Genomic DNA, 25,104 nt, shown 5'->3' with positions numbered 1-25,104 from the left:
TTGTCTCTGATTCTTGGAGGAGATTCCCGTGGGCCAATCATACCCTCCTCCATGAAGGGTGGACAGCGTGGTGCTAGATGCCAGGTGCATCTAGATGCTAGATGGTTTACGAACTAGATGGTTTAAGATGGTTAAGATGGTTTAAGATGCTAGATGCTAGATGCTAGATGGTTTAAGAACTGGGAACCGAGAGAGGGCCTTTCATCTGGAGAACTTCCATCATCACCCTGTGCACTGGAGACCCTGATGGAAGTAGTGGAGTGCTTCAGAACTGGACCTGATGCATCAATCTCTAGTTAAGGTGACCATTCTCTGGGCAGGGCCTGTGCTATCCTGGGGAGAACACTGTCAGGCGTTTTCTTCTAAAAGGGCTCAAAATGCTATAAGAAGTAGTCTGACTTAGTCAAGATTAAAAACTACAAGATGCTCAGGCCTCTTGGGCCAGTGAGGGTAACTGGCCCTCAAAACAAATAGACTGTTACAGACCCCCAGCCAAGGACCTCTCTCACCACAAGGAGGAAAGAAACACTCTGAGCAGAACTCCAGAGCTTGCTGAGGAAGCTGCCCTGCACAGATCCCGCTCCATGTCTCAGGGAGGCTGCCTTAGCTCAAGAAGTAGCCACACATGGCCCAAGGAAGAGCTTCTGCTACACCAAGCAGTCTGGTTGCCCCCCTCCCCCGTTGGCCACGCTACACATCCTTTGAATGCAGCTAATACTTCTGGGGAGTAGTGGGGGGGAGGGATTGAGAACCAGAATCTGCAGCCAGACTGCCCAAATTCAGACCATAGGTCTGCCACACACTGGTTGCACCCAGGGGCTTCCTTGCACCCCAATTTCTTTGTCCATAAAGTGGTCATCATAACAGCTTCCAATGCTTTTATGAGGATGAAGAAGTTTTAAATTATCATCATGCTCAGGACAATGCCTGGCTAGAAATATTATTCAAGCGTTTTTTACATAATTTTTAATCGTATTTACTCACGTGTAGGCATGCATGTGTGTATGCCTTGGGCATTTCTAGGAAGCTTCTAGGAACTGAAAAGATAGGAAATGAGACTCAGTCCTTTCCTTTGAGAAACTCACAGTTTATTTAATAGATAGGCTGGATTTGAGAGCCCTGGCAGAGGAACTGGCAAAATACCTGCAGGAACTGAAGAAAGACAGAAAAGGAAGGAAAGAAGGAAGGAAGGCAGAAAGGAAGGCAGCAAGGCAGGAAGGCAGGAAAGCAGGAAGACAGGAAGGAGACAAAGGAGGGAGCAGTGACATCAGAGGCAAGAAAAGAGTCTACTCTAGGCTGGCAACTGTAACAGAGTAGGATACCAGGTGCTGGGGGAGATCCTTTACAATAATGGTTCTCGACCTCACCTTGCATCTAAATCACCCAGGGAGCTGTTAAAACCCAGATTTCCAACCCTCCCTCCAGAGTTTCTGATTCAGTAGGTCTGGGTGGGGTCTGAGAATCTGCATTTCTAGTAAATCCCCAGATGATGCTGATGCTGGTCCAGACACCCACTTGGGGAAGAGCTGTCCTCCAGAATCAGAGAGAAGCATGGGCACAGACCACAAAAAGTCCTGGCCCCCTCCAGGGAGAGAGTAGATTGGCATGATTGGAGGTGGCAAAAGATAGAGGTGGGCAAAGGAGGCAGGTGCTATTCCCACAGCCAAGACACTGGGGTTGAATCCTGTCCACTGGGAAGCCCTTTAGAAGTTTATGGCCTTGGGTGACATGATCAACTGTAGTTCCAAAACTATCACTCTGGCATCAGCATGTAGAATGGACAGGAACAGGAGACTAGAGAACACAGAACAGCCGTTAGAGGCCAGAGGTCAATACCACGGCTGGAGCAGGTACAGCTGTAGTGTGGGAGGAGGAGAGACACAGGGGTCTTGAGGCACAGGATGGATGGAGCAGATGGACAGAGGCCTGGATGGGATGTGGGGGAGAAGGAAGGGCTGAAAGCTATTGCAGGCTGGTCCACTCTGATGCAGAGATGGAGGAGGTCCTATCCACTAACAAAGAGGAGAAGAGGACAGAAGAGATCTGGGGAGAAGAGAGCATCATAAATTCTATTTACTAGGACACTAAGGTATTCATGGTACCTATTAGGCAGCTAGAAATCCAGCTCTGGAGCTGAATAAAGAAGCCAGAAGTACAGATGAGGGGCTGGATACTCCCATATGCAGGTCCAGATTCAAATCCAGGCTGTGGTCAGATAGCCAAAGTGGCGGGGGGGGGGGCTGGCTAGGGGGCAGGGGAATTAACTGAGAAAAAAGCCAGGACAGAAACTTGACTCCCCTTTTTAAAATGGGCTCAGTTGGGGCACCTGGGTGGCTCCATTGGTTAAGTGTCTGGCTCTTGATTTTGTCTAAGGTCATGATCTCAGGGTCCTGGGATTGAGCCCCACATCAGGCTTTCCGCTCATCAGGGAGTCTGCTTCCTCTCTCTCCCTCTGCCCCTCCCTCTGTTTGCTGTCTCTTAAATAAGTAAGTCTTTAAAAATGAAAAATTAAAAAAAAATAAATTAATTTTTAAAAATGAAAATAAAAAAATAAAATGGGCTCAGTGATGGAAAGCAAGGAAGGAGTCAGGAGGAGGAAGGGGTGCAGAAGTTACAGCCCAGCAGGACTTGGCAAAGACTCTACAGCATCCTGGTACTAGCTTATCATCTCTCCAGCATCACAAACCTTTCTGACCTCGCCGCACTGAAGGGAAGGTGTCGGTGCTGCTCATCGTCTATTCCCGGGCCCATTGGCTGCCCCTCCCTGTTTAGCCCAAACCCTGCCAATTACACTTCTCAGGCTCCTTTGCCAACTGGCTTCTGGTTACTTTCTGCCAAAGAGAGGCACTGGCAGGAGACTGGCGGGCAAAGAGCAGCTCCTTCCCCACCCTCCTCTCCATCCCTGCCTTTTTTTCTTTTTAAAGATTTTATTTATTCATGAGAGAAAGAGAGAGGCAGAGACATAGGCAGAGGGAGAAGCAGGCTCCACGCAGGGAGCCTGATGTGGGATTTGATCCTGGGACTCCAGGATCACGCCCTGGGCCAAAGGTGGTGCTAAACTGCTGAGCCACCCGGGCTGCCCCATCTCTGCCTTCTGAGGCTTATCAGACCTGCACTTCTGGGTCCCACCAGGCACCCAGGTCCCAGTGTCTAGTTACAGTCCTTCCTTTCTCTCAGGCCCTCTAGCTTGCTGCTGTTGTTCATCTATGCATTGACCCACCAGCCCATGGGGCTTTTCAGCTCTTCCAATACCTCACAACAATTTCTCGAATGAATTCCCTCTATTGAACTGGCTGGTACGGGCTCTGTGGTCCTGGCTGGTCCCTGATTCATAAATGTATCATGATACTACATCACTTTCTCTCCCTCAAACTCATTTCCATCTTCAGAATCCTATTCAGGCTGGGATTATCCAAGTTGATATTAACAAAAGCTTCCATTTAAAAGTTAAGGGGAAACGTAATTTTAAAAGAAGCAGTAAATGAAGATAAAGGCTGAAATAAATTGTAAAACATAAAGCTGTAGGATGATAAATGAGTTCAAATGCTGTTTTTTTGATAAGACTACTCAAATAAACAAATTTCTGACAAATATAATTAAGGGAACATTTTTTAATTAGAAATGAGGAAGGAGATAGGACAAAATATAGAAAATAGATTTTTTGGATTTTCTGCAAATCCAAGGAGGATGTTATTGGCTAATAAGTGAAAATCATCATGAAATGAATAATTTCTAGAAAAATAAAGATTACTAAAAATAACTCCAGAAATATAAATCTAAACAGAATAATAACCAAGGAAGAAATTGAAGAAATTATCTGATAACAATGTAAAAAATGTAGTTGGTCCCAGCATTTCCACAAGAATAATTTTCATACTTTTAAGAAACAGATAATTCCGATGTATAAAACATCCAGAGGGCAAAAAGAGATAAGAGTACCTTCACATTCATTAGGCAAGCATGATCTTCTTCCTAAAACCTGATAAAGGTAAAAACACACAAAAAGAAAATTATAGTCACATATCACAAGTGAATATGAACAGGAAAAACTTAAATAAAACCTCCACCTCTGAAAAGGAACTTGTTTTACTGTACTGCTTCAGATCTTTAGAGGAAAGATAAGTTCCAGGGTTTTTTGTTGTTGTTGTTGTTGTTTTCTTGTAACAGCTTTACTGAGATATAATTCTTACACCATAAAAATTATGGAACACCTTACAAATGTGCGTCATCCTGGCACAGAGGCCAGGCTAATCTTCTCTGTATCATTCCAACTTTAGCATATGTGCTGCTAAAACAAGCACAAGGGATAATAACTTTATAAGTTAAGTTGGAAGAAATTACAAAGGATGGACAGTTTGTACATTTTAGAAATAAATAACCATTTGGCAAAGCTAGAACTAAAATTAAAGAAAAAATATCATCTGGAGAAAGCATTTACAGAAAATATAAAACAAGTTCATGTAGAGAGCTTATGTATATTGACACCAAAAACTTAAATCTCTAAACTGGTGAAGAACTGAAGAAGACAATTCATGAAAACAGAGATGCTACTAGTAAACAAGCCTGTGGGGAAATGTTTAGCTTCGCTTGCAATCAAAGAAATGCCCACTCAAATAATGTTGTAGCATCTTACATACACCCGTCACCTTTGAGGAATGTTAGAAATTATTCCATATTACAACACTATGGTAAATCCAGTCCTCGCACACCCCGCTGGTACCCATATGAACTAGTATCGTTCTTGGCATCCATTTTGCGAACCATCTTAAAATTCCAAAATGTATCCCTTTCTCCTAAGGAATTTATAAAGAATAAAAAATAAAGGTACATAGGTATTCATGGCAATGTCTCTCTAACAACCTAGATGAATAGATAGATAGGGATCTAAATCCAACAACAGAATTATTAAGGAAGGGTTGTAAAGTATTGTTTGGAACTATAATAAAAATTACAGTTTATCAGCCACCCTCAGATACATTACTTCTTTTGGTCCTAAACAGTCTCAGGAGATAGGTGGGAATTCTTAAGAATCAGAAAAAGTAAGTGACTTGCCCGAAATTACACAATTGGTGGCTTTTGAACAACTGCTACCAAATCTCAAGTTCTTGTAATGTGAAAGGGTGGTTATGAGTCTCTGCTCTGAGCCTCGATTTCCTTATCCATAAAAGAGGGTAATACAAGTAGCTGAAGAGTGACTATAAACATTAAATGAAGCTCTTAAATATCTGTAAAGCTCTTAGCACAAGGTTGAGCACACAGCCAGGACTCAAATAATAATATAGGGGTGGTGCAGTCAGGTAAGCAACCCGCTCTTGATCTCAGGTCTCGATCGAGCTCAGGTCGTGAGTTCAAGTCCCACAGTGGGCTCCACGTGCTTGTGGAGCATACTTTAAAAAAAAAAAAGAATGATAATATAAAATTGTACCAATCCAATCCAACTATAGCAATGTAAACATTGCAAGTGGACAAGGCCAAGAGAGAATAAAGAATAATGAAAATCAGTGCAGTGGATAAAGCACTTCTCCTTTTGAATTAATTTGTTTCCAATGCAACAGTTAGAAATCTGGAGGGAAACAAAATTAGAAGGTACAAAATTCTAAAATGAAATGGCGTTTTGGGGGAAGCCTAGCATTGAATCTGGGATCACTGCATCTATAGCATTTGAAATACCAAACTCACTACATGTACCCCCTAGGGGCACCATAGGACATGTGGGGTAGCACCATTTCACTTGACCAAGGAATCAAGGAGGCACGTATTGACCTCAATAATATATTAATGCTAATGATTGTCTTCCTTAAAGATGAACTCTTTTTTTTTCTTTCTTAAAACTGAGACTCAGAAGCATCTCAAGAAAATTCCCAGGTAGCTAGGAATGGATCCAAGTCCACTCCTAATGAACAGCAGCATTCCAGCATGCTGCTTGGCAGTGAGGAGGGTCATCCACAGGACCAAGGAGCATGTGATTACTTCTCCCTTTGGTCATGAGGCCAGAATTTACCCTCAATGAGCAGGATAGACTTAGCCAGTGTTAGTCTCCAGCTTTAAATCTACAAATGAAAATAATTCCAACTACTAGAGAGACAAATGTCAGATCAATGGGGGAAAGTGAGTGGCAGCCTAGGTGACTCAGGGGTTTAGCACCGTCTTCAGCCCAGGGCCTGATCCTGGAGACCCGGGATTGAGTCCCACGTCAGGCTCCCTGTATGGAGCCTGCTTCTCCCTCTGCCTGTGTCTCTGCCTCTCTGTCTGTCTGTCTGTCTCTCTCTCTCTCTGTGTGTGTGTGTGTGTGTGTGTGTGTGTGTGTGTGTCTCATGAATAAATAAAAAATCTTAAAAAAAAAAAATGGGGGAAAGAGCTAGAGGCATTCCTTGGCTTTTCCTCTCCCAAATCAGCAAGGCCTAAAAATCTCCACCTACTACAAAGACATACATGGAAAGTGACTCTGCTGTTAGTTCCTGCACTGTTACAGGCTTATGAAGGACAGATAGGATTAAGTGTAGCCGAGGGATAGAAATGGAATTTATCTAGGCTGTGGTCTCAAGCCTGAATCGTGAACAACTGGCTACATGAGTCAGAACTTATGTGGCTAGTAGATGAGTTCCAGAAAAAGAAGTGACAAGTTCAGCAAAGGATATAAATTAAGAAGGGAAATGTCAGGAGATGACCCAGAACCTGGCATGACCAGAGGCTGAATCACACTGAGATCAAACTTCTATGTCCAAGTACCTACTCCACTTAGGATCTCAAATTTAATATGTCAAACACAAAGCTCCCAGTCTTTGCCCTTACCTGCTCTGCCAATAGCCTTTCCATCTCAGGAAAGAGATGCCATCCTGCCAGGCCCTCAGATTCATTTCTTTCACACCTTACATCCAATCCATCAGAAAAGCCCAACGATGGGCTCTATCTTCAAGATGTACCCAACTCCTCATCATCTTATCACCACCACTAAAACCATCCTGGTCCAAACCATCGTCATTGCTTACCTATCTTCTTATTACAGCCTCTTAACTGGTATCTTCATTTCCACCTAGTATACCACTCAATTCTCAACATAGCAGCCAGAGGGATCCTCTGAAAACCAAAGCAGGATGACACCTTAAAAAAAAAAACACACACACACAAATCCATCAAAGAACTAATAAATTGGATTTTTGTCAAAATTACGATCCACTCTTTGGAAGACATTGTTAAAATAAAATTTAATAAAACAAGCCACAGACTAGGGAAAATATTTGCAAAGCATATATCCAACAAAGGACTTGTATCCACAATATGCAAAGAACTCTCAAAGTTCAAAAATAAGAAAATAAACAACATAATTTTAAAACTGGGCAGGAGCACATGGGTGGCTCAGTCAGTTAAGCATCTGACTCTTGATTTCCAACATCACTAATCATTAGGGAAATACAGATCAAAACCACAATGAGGTAACATCTTACACCCATTAGGATAGCTACTATCAAAAAAAACAAACAAACAAACAAATGTACAAAAAAGCAAGCATTTGTTAGGACGTAGAGAAGCCAGAACCCTAGGATGGACACTGTTGGTGGGAAGGTAAAATCGTGCAGCTACTATGGAAAACAATATGGCAGATCCTAAAAAATTAAAAATAAAATTGCCATGTGATCCAGCAATTCTACAACAGGATTTATACCAAAAACGAATTGAAAGCTGATCTCCAAGAGATATTTAAATATCCATGCTCATAGCAACATTATTCATAACAGTTATATAATGGAAGCAACTCAAGTGTCCATTGACAGATGAATGGATAAACAAAATGTAATATGTACAAACAATGGAACATTATCCATCTAAAATGCTGGAAATTCTGACACCTGCTACAACATGAATGAACTTTAAGGACATTATGCTAAGTGAAATAAGCCAGTCACAAAAAGACAAATACTGTATGATTCCATCTTGATGAGATACCTAGAATGGTCAAGTTAACAGTCAAAAAGTAGGATGGTAAGTGCCAGCAGCTAGGAGGAGGAAATGGAGAGTTGTTGTTTAATGGTATAGAGTACTAGTTTTGCAAGATGATATTGGTCATACAACATAAATGGTCTTAACACTGAGGACCTATATATGTAAAAAAATAGTTAAGATGCCAAATTTTATTATGAGTATTTTACCATAATTAGAACATTTTTAAATTATCAAATTGCACACTTCAAATATGTGTAGTTCACTGTATGTCACTTTTATCTCAATAATGCTGCTTTCAATTTTTTTAATTTAATTAAAAAATTTTAAAAGATTTTATTTATTTATTTATGAAAGATACAGAGAGAGAGAGAGAGAGAGAGAGAGAGAGAGAGAGGAAGGGAATAGGCAGAGGGAGAAGCAGGCTCCATGCAGGGAGCCCAATGTAAAACTCGATCCCAGGACTCCGGGATCACGCCCTGAGCCAAAGGCAGATGCTCAACCGCTGAGCCACCCAGGTGTCCGATTTTTTTTTTTTAACTAAACAGGATCATATCCTTTCTCTGCTCCAAACCTTCCATGGGCTTCCCATTTCTTCAGAGAAAAAGCCAAAGGTGTTGGAAGGAGGCCCTAGATGATCTGGCCCTTTACCTGGGGGAAGGGTCTCTCTCTCTCTCTCACTCTCTCTCTCTCTCTCTCTCTCTCTCTCTCTCTCTCTCTCCTCCCTCTAGCTACCAGGTGTGTTTCCAGGGCATTTGCAGGTCCTATCTGCTTTGCCTGGAAAGCTTTCCCCCCAAGGTAAAGTCATGGCTCTCTTCTTCACCTCTCTCAAGTCTTTACTCAAGTGCCACCCTCTCTGTAGGGCCTTCCCTGTCATTGTATTTACAATTGAAAGGCTTCCTCACAGCATAGGTCCCCATGCCCCTTCCCTGCATTATTTTTCTGCATAACACGGTTTCTATTATCACTGTCTAAAATACCACATTTTACTCATTTATTTTATCTGTGTTTCTTCTATCCACCAGAATTAAGCTCAGAGGGGCATGGACTTTTTAGGGCTTTGTTCATTCATTGTATCCCCACCAACTGGTCCAGTGCCTGGCACATAGTAGATACTTGATAAATTTGTTGAATAAATGAATAAGTGAGTGAATGAATAAACAAAAGAAGGAACATTATGTAACCTTGACAATCAGGTGTGTAAGGGTTCTTTATGAAGGCACCCCAACCCACTCTAGAGAGCCAGACACCTGTCAAGCTTTATGGTTTACAAAGTTCTTTGCACAGACTTGATCCTTTCTGATCCTCACAACAGTGCTCTGATATAATGTCATTATCCTTGTCTTTCTTACAGAGAAGTGGAAGCTCAAAAAGGCTAACTTGTTCAAGATCAAGGGGCCAGCATTTGGCAGAATCAGCCATTTAACCAAGATGGCAGAGCCAGCATTTAAACCAAGAATTTGTCATCAGCTGCCCAAATCCCATACTGCCACCCAAAGCGCATACATTTTTTTCAACTTTCATAGTCTCTCATTTCATTCATAATGGCACTGCTGACAGATCTTAACAGTTCAGTAGTTAACCCTTGTGTCATAAATTTCTATTTGTCACATCCAAAACTCGATATTTTAGAAAGCTACCCTTCTGGTTTTTAAATGGAAATTGATGGCTTCATGTGCAGGAGTATAGGAGCTGCAAAGCCTCTCCTGAATCTCTCCATCTACCTTGAAACAAAAATAGTAAAGTCAGAGGCACCCAGGGCTGCCGGCCCTCCCCACTCCAGTATGGAACCAAGAGATACTATCCTGGCATCGTCAGGCCCAGGTACTCCCCACACTTAGAAGGTCAGTGGCTTGGTTTGGCAGCCAAGATGTATAAAGAAAGGAGTGCAGCTGGAAACACCCATATGGGGAGAGCGCTCTCCTCTCACAGCTCGCTCGCTTGAGGTGGCCTGATGTCTCTGAGCATCCAGAAAAGAACACAAACAAACAGATTTTTATGAGGTCTGTAACCCAATTGACAAAGGCGAGCTCTCTCAGCCTGGAAATGTCCCTGCTATGAACCAGTTGCCTTGCCAACAAGCCACATGTTTCCACTCTGCAGAATCCAATTTCTGAGCAACATGACAGTGACAGGTCCAGAGACACGATACACAATTCCAAGGTGCCTTTGAACCCCTGCTGAATAGCTAAGAACAATTTAGGTCCCTGGGAGTACTCAGCAACATGGGACGAATGCTGGGCAAATGCGGGGCATGCCCGGTTTGTGCAAGAGCCCCACCTACCCCCACCCCACCACGCTCCGTTCGAACATCTTGCAAATTACAGTAAACCAAGGCTAAGCCAATTCTTTATCACCATCATTATAATCATTGCAGACACTGGCATGGGATTCACTCTTTAAATATATCAAGTTATTTAATCTACATGACAACCCTACGAGGGCGGTATTATTAGTATCCCATTTCTAATGAGGAAATAGAGACAGGCATTAAAAGGATAAGTAGTGTACCCTAATTCACAGAGCCAGGACATATTATTTCATGGAAATAATTGGTCACTTGCATCATGTGTCACTTTATCCCTTTATGTAAAGTGAAGAATAAATATATTTTATAAAATTATTTGAACCTAAGATTATTGGAACCTAGTCGGTCTTCCTCCAGAGTCCACCCCCTATACTATCATTCTCTAATATTCCCTAAATGGTAAAGCTGAGAGATTGTCCCAATTATCATTGCTGTGTAACAAAGCACCCTAAAACTTCAGAAAGTAAAACACCCATTTTATTATGCTCCAAGACAGTGTGGGTCAGGAATTTGAACAGGATGCAGTGGGCACAGCTTGTCTATATCCACAAGGCCTATGTGGGGCATCAGCTGAAAAGATTCAAAGCTTACAGTGCCGCCAAGTTGAGGATCAGTACCATCTGAAGGCATCTCCCCACACACATCTGGCAGGTGACACTAGAGATCCACTGTCACCTCTGATGGGTGTCTCCGCTGGAACACCTATGTGCAGTCTCTCCATGTGGTCTGGGCTTTGTCTCAGCATGGTAGTTTGGTTCCAAAACAAGTGTCTCCAAAGGCAGAAAGTAGATCTGTCAGTTTCTTAAGACCAAGACCCAGAAAGTGGCACAGGATCACTCCCACCATATTCTACTGGTCAGGAAGTCACAGAGTCCAGGTTCAATGGGAGGGGACACAGATCCTACCTCTCAAAGAAGTTTGGGGCCATTTATTTAAACCACCAATGAGATCATTTAGTCCAAGGCCTTCAAGTTCTAGCTGGACAATTGAGCTCAGAGCTCAAACTAAGTGATTTGTCCAAGATCACATAAGTGTTAAGTGTTAGCGGCAGGACAGAACCCAGCATCTTCAGACCCTGTCACCCTGTGCCACTGATTCTCACCTGGCTGTATACTGGACTCACCTGGGGAGTTTTTGTTTTTTTATATAAATTTATTTTTTATTGGTGTTCAATTTGCCAACATATAGAATAACAGCCAGTGCTCATCCCATCAGGTGCCCCCTTCAGTGCCCGTCACCCCCACCCCCCACCCACCTTCCTTTCCACCCCCCTAGTTCGTTTCCCAGAGTTACGAGTCTCTCATGTTCTGTCTCCCTTTCTGATATTTCCCACTCATTTTTCCTCCTTTTGGGGAGCTTTTAAAAATGCTGTTTGCCTCAGTTCTACCTGCAGAGATTCTGATTTGTTTGTGGAGTATGGCCTGGGCATGGGTGGGGGAATTTATTAAAGCTCCCCGGGGATTTTCACATGCAACAGTGTGAGAACCATGCTCTGTGCCCCCTCAAGATGGTGCCATGCAGGTGACACCGAGCACTGTTTCATCATGGTTCAATGTTTGCGGGGTCCTCACCTGCTGTGAAGACCGTTCCACTAACAACAGGTTTTCACACCTTCACCTGGTTCACAGACTTCATCCTGAATCATCAGTCCTCCTGCTTCTTTTTTTTTTTTTTTTTAAGTCTTCCTGCTTCTTGATATCTATCCCTCTCATCTCCACAGCTCCTGCCCCCCCACCAGAAGGTCCCTCAGAAGCAACACTTATCTTTGAACATTGAACTCCTCAACTATGAGTCAAGTCCATTCTTGGCCTTCATTTCCACGTCCAGGAATCCACCTGGGGTCCGCCTTTGGGATCCCTTACAAATGGAGGCCCAGTTTGTGTTCAAATTCTCAGGTTCTCCTCCTCAGTCTGCCTCGGCCCCCAGATGACCGTTAACCTCAGTCAGAACATGCACCTTCTAGCTCCAAATATGTCTTCCTTCCTCATTGGGCCACACAGCACTGGGGTGAGAGTGTAGTTTAAATCATGCTTTAAAAGGTTGATTCCGTGAAACCATTAGACAATTTGGTGGGGAACAAAATCTTTCCACTTGATTATTTCACAGGAATAATGGGTCACCTGCATCATATGTCACACATTGTAAAAAACTGGCCAAAAGCATTGGCCTAAACAAATATTTTCAGTGTTTCTCCTTAGATTCTTGGGAAGGCCAAATTTTAAAAAGTATAAGATAAAAAAAGTATAAGATAAGGAGCCTTTCTGAAAATCTCTTTTGGATTTTCTGATTTATATTAGGTCAGAAGATCTCCATAGTTTTATCATGTGCACATACCTCCTGAGAATAATTTTATAAAATATATTTATTCTTCACTTTACACAAAAGGGAGTCTTTCCAAATTTCCCAGGCAATGTTTTTGTAAATTGAACTCTATTGTAAAAGTTCCAAAGAACAGGTATTTAAAGGAGCTCTTTATCAAAATTTATTATACTATTCCCTCTACTTTTGTGTATGTTTGAAATTTTCTACAATAAGATTAAAAAGGAAGGAGGAGGAGGGATGGAGGGAGGGAAGGGCTGGTGAGTCTTAAGGGATTCTATGGTAGAATAAAAAAATCTGGGGATCCCTGGGTGGCGCAGCGGTTTGGCGCCTGCCTTTGGCCCGGGGCGCGATCCTGGAGACCCGGGATCGAATCCCACATCGGGCTCCCGGTGCATGGAGCCTGCTTCTCCCTCTGCCTGTGTCTCTGCCTCTCTCTCTCTCTCTGTGACTATCATAATTAAATAAAAAAAAAAAAAATCTTCAGGGAAGGTAGTACAAGTAACACCCTCCCCCCCAAAAAAAACAAATGTCTGTTATTTCCGTGTATGTATGTATTTCTAAGTGTGTACTGAGTGTGTGTTTTCTAATTGTATACATGTATGTGATGTGTATGAACACATATGAAACAAACACATCATGTATGTGTTTTATAAATTCTAATTTCTCTAGTCTGGCACTCTAAAAGTCTAAAACAATTCTTGTAAAATATTTGTCTTTTTCAGTCTGCCCGTCTGTCCCCCTCTTTGGGTCCCACTGCCAGGCAAGGGAGAGGTTCACATCCTCCTTAGTTCATAAAAGCCCCCTTGCTTTATATGTACATATGTATACTTCATGAGTAGTCTCTCCTACGTGGTTGGACAGAGTAACATTCTCTACAGCCTGAGATCACTTCTTTCACCTGCCCCTTTCTCTGCCTCGGTGATCCTATGAACTCCTAGGCCCACTCTAGTCCATGACTCAGAGTTAACCAACTCTTCCTCAGTGCCCCATCTGCTGAGGTAAATTCTGAAAAGCATTGCTTTGAAGATCAAAGTGCTTATGAGGCACTACACCTGCATGGATTCCATGGGACTGGAGAGACAAGAAGGGGAAGCCACTAAATGCCTGAATGCTGTCAGGTCGGTGCAGCCCCAGAAGTGGAAGCGTGCACAATGTCAGACACAAGGGGAAGGCAGAACCATGGGAAGCCACTGAAGATGCCCTCAAGAACCAAGATTGTGTCTCACGCTTGTCGTTTTATCTTTATTTGCTTCTTCCCCTCTGCTGCACATAGCCTGGTAGGCATGCATAGCCAGTTGTCAAAATTCAACAGCAGGTGACAGGATACCCCAACTCCTTGCCCAGATTCCCTTGACAGAATTCTTTCCATCACGGACATGAACTAAAAGACCCAAGCACAATGCTTAATCCTTTATCCCTAACCATATTTTCGTCAGAATACATTTCAGTCAAAAAGAATCCAGGTTTTTTCAGCTCCTTGTAGGACCACCTCAGGCATAAAGGCTAAGGACAATTTCCCAAAGGGGAGAGCTGTGTTATATAAACCTGCCACCATCTCTTGGTTTTCTTTCAAAGACTTCCTTTCCACCAGAGAAATCATGACTAATGTCACCCACCCACCCCTGCCACCCACCCACACACACACACACACACACACACACACACACACACATTTTTAAATATTAAAATAAAGGAATTTTTTTAACCAGTCAACAAATGTCCATAGAACACTTTCTAACAAAATCTTTGGGAAGAAAATGACATAACTATAAATGTTGCCTTTGTAAGCTATGGGATAGTCGTTTTTATACATAAATGTGTAACAGAATATAGTCCATGAAGGGACTGGCCTGGTTGAAAGCCAATGTTTCAGTTAATAAAAAATATAAGAAATACCAACTAGAATGTTTTTTTTTTAAGTGAAATGAGCACAAATGGAAATGGCCTAGAAATTCTCGGCCCTTTCTTTTCCAGCTCTTTATTTACTAACCCACCCAAGAAGATGTCTTGAATTAATGCATCCTATCAGCCAATGGTAGACTGTATTTTTTCAAAAAACTTCCATAATAATACCACCCTATCTCACATGTACTTCTCATCCCTCCTATTGAGATGTGCCAGTCTATAGTCCACCCCTTGAATCTGGAAGCATTTGCAACTCTGGAGGAAGCAATGCTTTGTGACTTCCAAGACTAAGCCAAAAAACAACCTGGCTCTATGGGGAAGCTCACTATTGAAACAGAGTCACCATCCTATGGGGAAACCCAGACCATGATGGTGTCCCAGCAAACAGCAGTAACACCACATAGACATGTAGTGAGGAAGCCATTGAGATGACTCCAGCCCCAGCTGTCAACTGACTGAGACCACATGAGAGATCCCGAATCACTAGCTGAGCCCAGCTTATTTCTGGTAGCATGAGAAATAATCATAAAATACTTATTGTCATTTTTAAGTCACTGCATTTTGGAATAGTTTATTGTCTAGCCATAGGTAGCTGGAACATATCCATTGTAAAACATCCACCATACCCAACAGAATAGCATGCATAAAATGATAGAAGAAGATATGAGAAGAAAAGCTAATTTCATCAAGATCCATTGTCTCTCCAATGATACTCTTTAAATAAACCCTTAGTTCTTTACAGTATTCAGAGTGGCCACACACACACACACATCTCCTATTTTGATCTTGAAGAGCTCTAACAAGCTGAGTAAGAGTTTACATTCCAAAGTCAGACATACCTTGATTAGAATCCCAGGTTGGCCACATTCTTGCTGTGTGACCTTGGTCAAGTCACTCCAATCCTCTACTTTCTCATGTGCAAAATGGAGATAGCATCTGTCTCAAATGGTTTCTGTCAGTGTCAAATGAGATGATATGCGAAGCATGGTGCTGGCACAGATAAATTGTCCAATAAACATGAGGTCCTATGAAGGTGTTGCTTGATGTAGGTGTTACTATCAGTACTTCTCAAATCAGCTTGTAAATATATTTCACATCATGTATCTTATTATAGGGAATAAGAGGTAGGACTTATTATTACTCATAATTAAAACCACCAGTTCAGAAAGGGCACTTGACTTGCCCCAGATCACACAGCCTTGGAGTAGGAGTGGAAGTCGAACAGGTATTTAAGCCCTGGCCTGTCTCCTCCTTCACTTCTCCCTTTATCACAGCAACTTCTACCAAGTGGTTTTCCAGCCTGTGGTGAAACACTCCCAGTGATGAAGAACTCACCACACACTGAGGCAGCCCTAACAATCCATTTTCCATCAGCTCGGTCTGTAGCGTGTTCATGCTTCTATTGAGCTAGAATCCGTCTTCATGTAATGCCCATCTGTTGGTCTATCTCTGCCCTTCAGGGCCACCAGAAATAAATCTGCTCTCTTTCACATAGCGGCCCTTGAATTTTTAAAGACCCAATCATGGAGCCCCCACCAAGTCCTCTTTCCTCCAGGACCCAACATCCCCAGGTTCCTTAGCCATTCCTCCTCCAGCACATGATTATGAATCCCCTTCCCACTGGGGCTTCTTTCTCTGCCTCAGGCTTGACAAGAGGCATATACTATTGATGACCGGAGAAGCTTTCATCCTGCCCCCGGAGGCTTGTAATACATTTATGCTTTCTCAAGATGACACATACTCCAGGAGTACTAAGAATTGCTGTCAATCTCTCTGGCATCGTGAAGGACTCTGGCATTTCACCATATAATCATTTTTTTTCTCCCAAGGGGCTGCCTGCTTGAGGAAACTGTCATATACTCCAGCCAAGGGGAGCCAAAGCGCTCTGAGGCAGATAAGCATGCCTCTGCCGTGGGGTTCCTTCCAAATGCTCTTCTGATGCTTGTGGTAAAGGAGCTAAAATAACCTGCAGTCATAGATACTGCCCTCCTCCCAGCTCCCCCAGACGGTGCCAGCCTTAGAGAAGAGGGAAGTATTTTTGTCGGGATAGGATAGGTTATGCTACGTTAGCAAAGAGCTTTAAAATATATGTGGCTTAGCAATAAAAGTTCATTTCTTATTCATGCAAATTCCACCATGGATCTGGCAATTCCCCAGAGCAGTTTCCTTTCCAATGGTGATCCATGGGTACAGCGGACTTGCCTCTTACAGCTGCATCAGTAAGACATGGCTTCCAAGACACTGGCGAGGGATGAGCCAGCTCTTAGGGGCTTCATCCTAGAAGCATCAGAGATGACTTCTGCGTACAGGTCATTGGCCAGAACTAGTCACATGGCCCCACTTAATGGCAAGGGAGCAGGGAAGTGTGGGTGAGAGTGTGGATATTCAATGCTCTGTCACACAATCTCTGTGGCCCTTTGACCCTGAAACACCTGCTCCCACCTCTTCTCAATGAATTACCGTGATATCAAGCTTCCCACATTCCCTCCTAATGATTCAGGTTCCTCAGCAGCCATGGTGTTTGATGGCTGCTGTCACCAGTGTCACCCTCTGAGTCCCCAATGATGATCCTAATCGGCAGCTGCAGACAAACTCCCTCCCATCACTCTGCTGCTGTTGGCTTCATGGAGACCCAAATCATTACTTTTCCCAATCTATCATCATAATGTTCTTAACTGGCTTCCACTCCTCTCTCTGCCATACCATTGCCCATTATCTTTTAAAAATTCAAACCAGAGCATACCCCTACTCTGTTTCAGATCTGACCATGCCTACAGTGCCAATAGGAGAGATCCAATTCCCTTAGAACTGCGTGAAAAGCCTCTTAGAGTGTGGTCCCAAAGACTCTTCCATCCTTATCACCCAATGCCCTACTCCTGTGTTCCCTGTACTCGAGCCACCCTTTGCTCCCACCCACCCCTCGGGGTGCCACGGCATTGCCCAGAGTGCTCCCTGTAGAAACTCCAGTGACAACTTCTCCAGTTCCCTTCAATGAGCTAGCTGTCCTCTGCTCTGGGTTCCAGATACCTTGTTAATGTGCCTCAATTGTACTTCTCTGTTAGCATGTCCATCTTTTCCACTGTGGATTTCTCGTTGGCAATGGCCATGCCTCACCTCTGTATCTCCAGTGGATAGGCTAATTCCTGGTCCAGGGTATGTATCAATCAGTGTTGAATAAACCCATGATGTAAATTACCCCATTCCATCTTACACTGCTGAGAAAGACCAAATTTTTTCATACACTGCTATATTTTTATTCCAAAATAGTAAGAGAGATGGGATATGGATAAAATAGCAACAATGTAGCCTGGCCTCAGGGTTTAAAGGAGAACATTAAACTCCCTAGAATTTTCCTAGCATCCCAAAGACCAGAAGTTCCAGGGGTTGTTTCTAAAGTGACCTCTCTACCTCATTTGGAAAGTCCTAGGAGGCTGGACTGAAAATAAATAGCTGTTTGATTAGCCCAGTATTGAGCTATTTCAATGCATTTCCCCTCCCGACCAGAGAGATTGCATGCTCTGAAATGAAAGGAAAGCGTGCATGAAAGCCCTGGTTATTCAGAGGAGGAGCAGGGAGAGACTTAAAAACTCTCCAGAAAGCCTTCAGCACTGTAACTAAATGTTAATGTTTAAAGATATACCAATATTTCAGGAAGCCATTGGTAGTGCCACACTAAAGCTCATTCTAGTTTTAAAGAGAAATATTTGACTTGGAGGAATGGACCCCATCCTGGCTCCAAGATAAACTTTCCTAGCTCTCTCAGGCCAATTTTAATGCTAAGAGCAGCTCCATTGGAGTAAAAGTTCATTTCTGAGAGCCAAGCTGTGAATTATGCTACAGGCTGAGCTGAGCAGTTGGTCTTTTGCTGATGAAGGCAGAAGTCTGAATATGATACAGAAGTGGAGGGGGGTGGGGGGAGCCAGGGACATCCAAAGGGGATTATCGCAGAAGGTCAGACTAATTAAATCGAGAGAAGTCACCAGAGAGCTGGAGCTCCCACACACACCATATTCAAATGCTCTGACACATGCAGGGGTTGATAAGAAAGAAAGGGTTGAGTTACCACTTTCATCTGCCTGGAAGGACAACAGTCAACCAAATAAAACTTTTTAGTATTGGTCCAAGCCCAGGTAGGGAGGGAAGAATTGAAACTGCTGCCAATTCCTAATTATGCAGTAGAATCAGAGACAGGGTGAATGAGGAGAGGTGAAGTCCAGCTGTCACTCTGCTTAGTGATTTAACACACAACTGTTGCGTACCTGCTATGTGCTGGCATAGCACTAGGTGTGAGGGATAAAACAAATAAGAGATATTCTTTGCCCTCAAAGAGCTCACAGTTGATAAACATTAATGTAATAATGTTATGCACAGTAATCGATGCTTTAATAGAGTTATCAACAGATTACAAGGAGGGGCGTCTGCGTGGCTCAGTAGGTTGGGTGTGTCTGACTTCAGCTCAGGTCATGATCCTGGGGTCCTGGGATCAGGCTCCATGCTCAGTGGGGAGTCTATTTCTCCCTCTCCCTCTGCCCTTCCCTCTGCTTGTACGCATTCTTGCTCACACACTCTCTCTCTTAATCTCTCAAATAAATAAATAAAAATCTTTTTTAAAGTAAATATATACATAAAGATTTCAAGGAGCACTTTAAGGAGAGTCTAACTGCCCAAGTAGTATCAGACCTGGCCCCATAAAGAAGACAACACATAGTGAGCTCTTAGGAGTTAAGTAAAGAATTCTCCTCTAATTGGTGAGTGGAAGAAAGGCAAGTGAGACAAAGACCATCACACATATTGAGATCAGGAGGCTTAAAACCATGATATTTGGAGTGGGTTAGAAGCGTAGAATGGATGGGACATGGAATCCATGGCAAGGAATGCTGGCGGTGAGATTGATAAGGCAGGTGGGCATCAGACCCTCAAGGACTTTGAATGCCACGCAAAAGCATTTAGAGTTAATCTTGTAGATGATAGGGAGCCACTGAAGATTTGTAAAGGTGATGTGATCCCAAATGTATTTGAGATTAGACCATTTGCCACAGATAGAAAATGGAAAGTCATTTAGGGAAGGATATCTTTTCACAGGCACTAACAACAAATGCCCTAAGAGGTATAAGCAGTGTAAGCAGTACTTTCTCTCCCCTCTTTTCCTGCTCAACCTCTTGGTAGAGGTGCTATCGAACAAGCAATTCCTGAGAACCTACTGTGTGAGCCTGGCACCACGCTGTCTGTTCTCAAAGTCCCAGAGTGTGCTGAAACCAGCTCTAACTGGCTCATGCTGACTCCTGAGAGCCAACTATGCACATCTCTTTGGCTTCAGTGACATCCCATTGGTAGCTTGAAATTGGCCATTGTGGGAGGCTTTTTATACCTCAGAAATCTGTACACGTTACAAACCAGAGCATTTTTCTTTTCCAGAGAACTATTTATAAAACATTTTACCAGCACACCACTTGAAAAGATACAGCCCCAACCCTCCACGAGAGCAATATCTGCTTAAAGAGAATAAACCAATACATATGAAATGATGCAAGAACAATTCAGTTTGCAATTTAGACACCCACTGAAGAAGGAGTCATGGGGCAATGGGGAGGGATGGAGGAAGGAGGAGAAAAGAAATAAAAGGCCCTTGAGAGCCACAGCCAGGTTCTCCTTATCTCAGTCTCTGCCACTGTCACCCAAGCTGAGGCTAATCAATTAATTAGTCCCATCTGGCAGGGGCTACATCCTACATGGTGTCATAACTAGTGATCTTCAACCATAGTTCTCAGAGGTGACAGAAAACCTCAAAACCAAGCATGTTGTCAGGAAAATGAAGACTTAGAGCATCAGGGAGAGACTGTGACCCAAACTCCACTTTACTCATCCATAAAATGAAGCATCTACTGGGGGCACCTCGGTGGCACAGTGGTTAAGCGCCTGCTTTTAGCTCTGCTTCTCTCTGCATCTCTCATGAATAAATAAATAAAATCTTTTTTAAAAATGAGACATGTACTCATAGTGACTTAACTAAAAACTCACAGCTATGAACAGAAAATTAGGAACATGATTACGGCTCTTCCCTTGGCTCAGCATACACACCAGTGCCCATGCTGTGTTTGCATTTGTAAATGAGTGTCCCATGGGGCAGTCTGCCCTTTCTTTAGACCCTTATGAATTCATTTTGTACAGTATTGTCCAAGACTGACATAGCTTTCCTGTCTTCAGTGCTCTTGGGAATGCCTGGTATCCAGGAAAGACATGCCAAATACCCAAAATACTAACTGGAGGAAAATTTAATCAATAACATATAAAATCATCAAATCAGGAAATACACAAACAGACTGGCTTCTGAGGCTCTATATGAGGAGTTTGGCCATGGGTCCTCGGCTAGGGTCCTAGGGCCTGGGATAAGGCCAGGAGTGACTACAGAGGAGCAGCCCATGAAAAAAAAAGAAAAAAGAAACTCTGAAGGTCAGCACACAGGGTTGATATAATCAAGAAACAAGCAGGTGAGCCAAAGGTCACATCAGCTAAAAGGGAGGAATCCAGAACAATACAGGTGGTATAGGGAAGGGCAAGAGGGTCTAGTATGGAGAGAAGGTGGGAAAGGGGGACAGCCTCAAGGCTGTCCCTGGGGCCTATGTCTCAGCCACCGATATTGTCACTAAATACCTAGAGCTTCATCTGTGTCTCCTCTAAACGTAGAGCTCATGCCCTGAAATATTTTCCTAAAAAGATTGGGGGGGGGGGCGGCTAAAATAGAATTGCCAACTTTTTCCTTTGCCAATGTAAGAACAATAAATATGAGAGTACCAATTCACAAAATAATAATTAATCCCCCAAATTTAGGAAGAATGAAGTCTCAGAATAAAGGACATTCATTTAAATTGGCTACATAACGTTTCATGAAAAACACCCAAAACACACTACATTAGTCATTACTTTGCTCACTGCACCATGGACTGCTGGACAAGACCAGGGACAGGGAAATACCAAACCAGTCTAGACATACTTAGTTCCTACATGTGTGTATTCTTCACCTCACTTATGACAGCTGAATAGGAGGTGAATTCTCTTGGCCATATTCTCCACCATCGGGTTGTAAGCACCATTACCAGTCCTTTTGGAATTCTTTCGGCCTCTTCTATTGACAGTACCATGAACCTGGTTCCCAGGGTTATTGGGACACTTGCTGCTCACACTTCATAGCCTAATATAAGAAGAAGGAAGAAATCCCAATACCTCTGCCTCCTGTAAGACCACCTTTGATCCTGTTACTCAACTGTTAGAAATTATAAAGAAGAACAAACTAAATCAAAAGTTAGCAGAAGAAAAAAATAACAAAGATCAGGGTAGAAATAAATGAAATAGAGGCCAGAAAAACAATAAAGATCAATATAACTAAGAGCTTACTTTTTATTTTTTTTAATATTTTATATTTTTATTTGAGAGAGAGAGAGTGCACAAGTGGGGGGGTAGGGAAGTTCAAAAGGAGAAGGACAAGCAGACTTCCCACTGAGCAGGGACCCCAGTGCAGGGCTCAATCTCAGGACCCTGGGATCATGACCCTCATGAGCTAAAAGCAGATATTTAACTGACTGAGCTACCCAGGTCCCTAAGAGCTTACTTTTTAGAAAAGACAAAGTCTTTTGTCTTTAGTCTATAGGACTTTAATTAGTCTAAGAAAAAGAGAGAAGACTCTAAATAAAATCAGAAATTAAAGAGGAGCCACAGAAAAACAAAGGATCCTAAGACACTACTATGAACAATACTACATTAATAGATTGGATAACCTAGAAGAAATGGATAAATTCCTAGAAACATACAACCTACCAAGACCAAATGATGAAGAAATAGAAAATCTGAACAGACCAATAAAGATATTGAATCAGTAATTAAAAATCTCCAGACAAAGAAAACCCCAGGACCAGGTGGTTTCCTAGGTGAATTCTATCAAATGTTCAAAGAAAAATTAATGCCAATACTTCTCAAACTTTTCCCAAAAACTGAAGAGGAGGGAACACTTCCAAATGTATTTTATGAGGCCAGCATTACCCTGATACTGAAGCGAGACAAGGACACTACAAGAAAACTACAGGCCAATATCCTAGATGCAAAAATTCTCAACAAAATATTGACAAACCAATTTAATAGCACGTTCAAAGGACCATACAGCATGATTAAGTGAAGTTTATCCCTGGGACGCAAGGACGGTTCAACATACATAGATCAATAAATGTGATACATCACATTAGACTGAAAAAGAAAAATCATATAATCATCTGAATAGATGCCAGAAAAGCATTTGACAAAAGACATCATTCCACAATGAAAACTCTCAACAAAATGAGTACAGAAAGAATGTACTTCAACATAATCAAGGCCATGTATGACAAGCCCACAGCTAATTTCATACTCAATGTAAAAGGTTGAAAGCTTTTCCTCAAATATTGGGAATAAGACAAAGATATCCACTTTCGCCACTCCTTTTTTTTTTTAAGATTTTATTTATTCATGAGAGACACAGAGAGGCAGAGACACGCAGAGGGAGAAGCAGGCTCCCCAACTCGATCCCAGGACCCAGGGATCATTACCTGAGCCAAAGGCAGATGCTCAACCACTGAGCCAGCCAGGTGGCCCTCACCACTCTTATTCAACAGAGTACTGGAAGTCCCAGGCTCAGCAGTTAGACAAGAAAAAGATATAAAAGGCACCCAAATAGGAAAGGAAATAAAACTGTCTCTGCAGATGATATGATCTTATATATATGAAATCCTAAAGAGTCTACTAAAAAACTATTAGCACTAACAAACCAATTCAGTTAAGTGATAAGAAGTTGATTTATGTGATAAATCAACATACAAAAATCAGTTGTATTTCTACACATCAACAATGAAATATCTAAAAAGAAATAAAACAACGACATTGATGAAAGCAACAAAAACAGCAAAATAGGAATAAATTTAACCAGGATGTGAAATATCTGGACACTGAAAGCTATAAGACTTTAATGAAAGAAACTGAAGAAGACATAAACAAATGGTAAGCTATCCTGTGTTCATGGATCAGAAAAATGAATATTGCTAAAATGTCCATACTACCCAAAGCCACCTATAGATTTAATACAACCCATATCAAGATTCCAATGACATTTTTAACAGAAATAGAATAACTAATCCTAAAATTCATATGTAACCATTAAAGACTCTAAATAGTCAAAGCAATCCTGAGAAAGAATGAAGCTGGAGGCAACACATTAAATGTAATACATTAAATTGTATTACAACACTATAGTGATCAAAATAATAGAGCATTGGCATAAAAACAGATACACAGACAAATGGAACAGAATCAAAATCCCGGAAATAGAGTCATGCATATATGGTAACTAATATTTGACAAGAAAGCCCAGGATACTCAATGGGGAAAGGACAGTCTCTTCTTAAATAGTGCTGAGTAAACTGGATAATCATGTGCAAAAGAATGAAACTGGACCCTTATCGTAAGCCACTTACAAAATTAACTCAAAATGAATTAAAGACTTTAAATTCCTAGAAGAAACCATTAGGAAAAGGTCCTTAACATTGGGCTTGGCAACATTTTTTGGGTAGGGCACCAAAAGCATAAGCAACAAAAGCAAAAATAAATGAGAATACATCAAACAAGAAAGCTACTGCTCAGCAAAGAAAACAATCAACAAAATGAAAAGGCAACCTACTGAATGGGAGAAAATATTTGCAAACCATATACCTGATAAGGGGTTAATGTCCAAAATATATAAGGAACTCAGACAACTCAATAGCAAAAACCAAACAATATGATTCAAAAATGGGCAGAGAAACTAGATAGACATTTTTCCAAAAGAAAAATACAAATGGGGGTAGCCCAGGTGGCTCAGCACTTTAGCATCTGCCTTTGGCCCAGGGTGTGATCCTGGAGACCGGGGATGGAGTCTCACATCAGACTCCTGCATGGAGCCTGCTTCTCCCTCTGCCTGTGTCTCTGCCTCTCTCTCTCTCTCTCTCTCTCTCTCTCTCTGTCTTTCTGTCTCTCTCTGTCTCTCTCTCTCTCTCTCTGTCATGAGAAAACAAATAAAATCTTAAAAAAAAAAAAAGAAAAATACAAATGGCCAATGGGTACATAAAAAGACGCTGAATATCACTAATTGTCAGGGAAACGCATATAAAAACCACAATGAGATATGCCTCACACCTGCTAGAATAGCTATTATCATGAAGACAAGAGATAACAAGTGTTGGCAAAGTTGTGGAGGGAAAGAACTCCTTGTGCACTGTTGGTGGGAATGTAAATTGCTACAGCCACTGTGGCAAACAGTATGCAGGTTCCTCAAAAAATGAAAACCATGATTATAACACGATATAGCAATCCCCCTCCTAGATATTTATCCAAAGGAATTAAAGTTAGGATTTCAAGCAGATATCTGCATTCCCATGTTCATTGCACCATTATTCAAATAACAAATATATGGAAACAATCTTATGTGTCTATTTGTGGACAAATAGATAAAGACGATGTGAGAAATATATATATATCATATGTCAAACATATATATTTGAATATTACTCAAATTAGCCATGAGAAAGAAAGAAATTCTGCCCTTGAGACAACATGGATGGACTTTGAGGGCATCA

General features: G+C 42.0%; 1 non-coding gene across 1 annotated transcript; it reads right to left on the bottom strand.

Annotated features, from left to right (window-relative positions):
• Window positions 1-4,196: 4,196 nt before the first annotated feature.
• Window positions 4,197-4,301, bottom strand: LOC112934136 (U6 spliceosomal RNA). The gene has a single exon (XR_003237834.1). It is a non-coding gene; the product is annotated as a U6 spliceosomal RNA (small nuclear RNA).
• Window positions 4,302-25,104: the final 20,803 nt, after the last annotated feature.

This window comes from Vulpes vulpes, chromosome 3 (genome assembly GCF_048418805.1).
Source record: "Vulpes vulpes isolate BD-2025 chromosome 3, VulVul3, whole genome shotgun sequence".
Taxonomy (NCBI): Eukaryota; Metazoa; Chordata; class Mammalia; order Carnivora; family Canidae; genus Vulpes; species Vulpes vulpes.
This window is presented reverse-complemented; position numbering and strand designations above follow the sequence as displayed.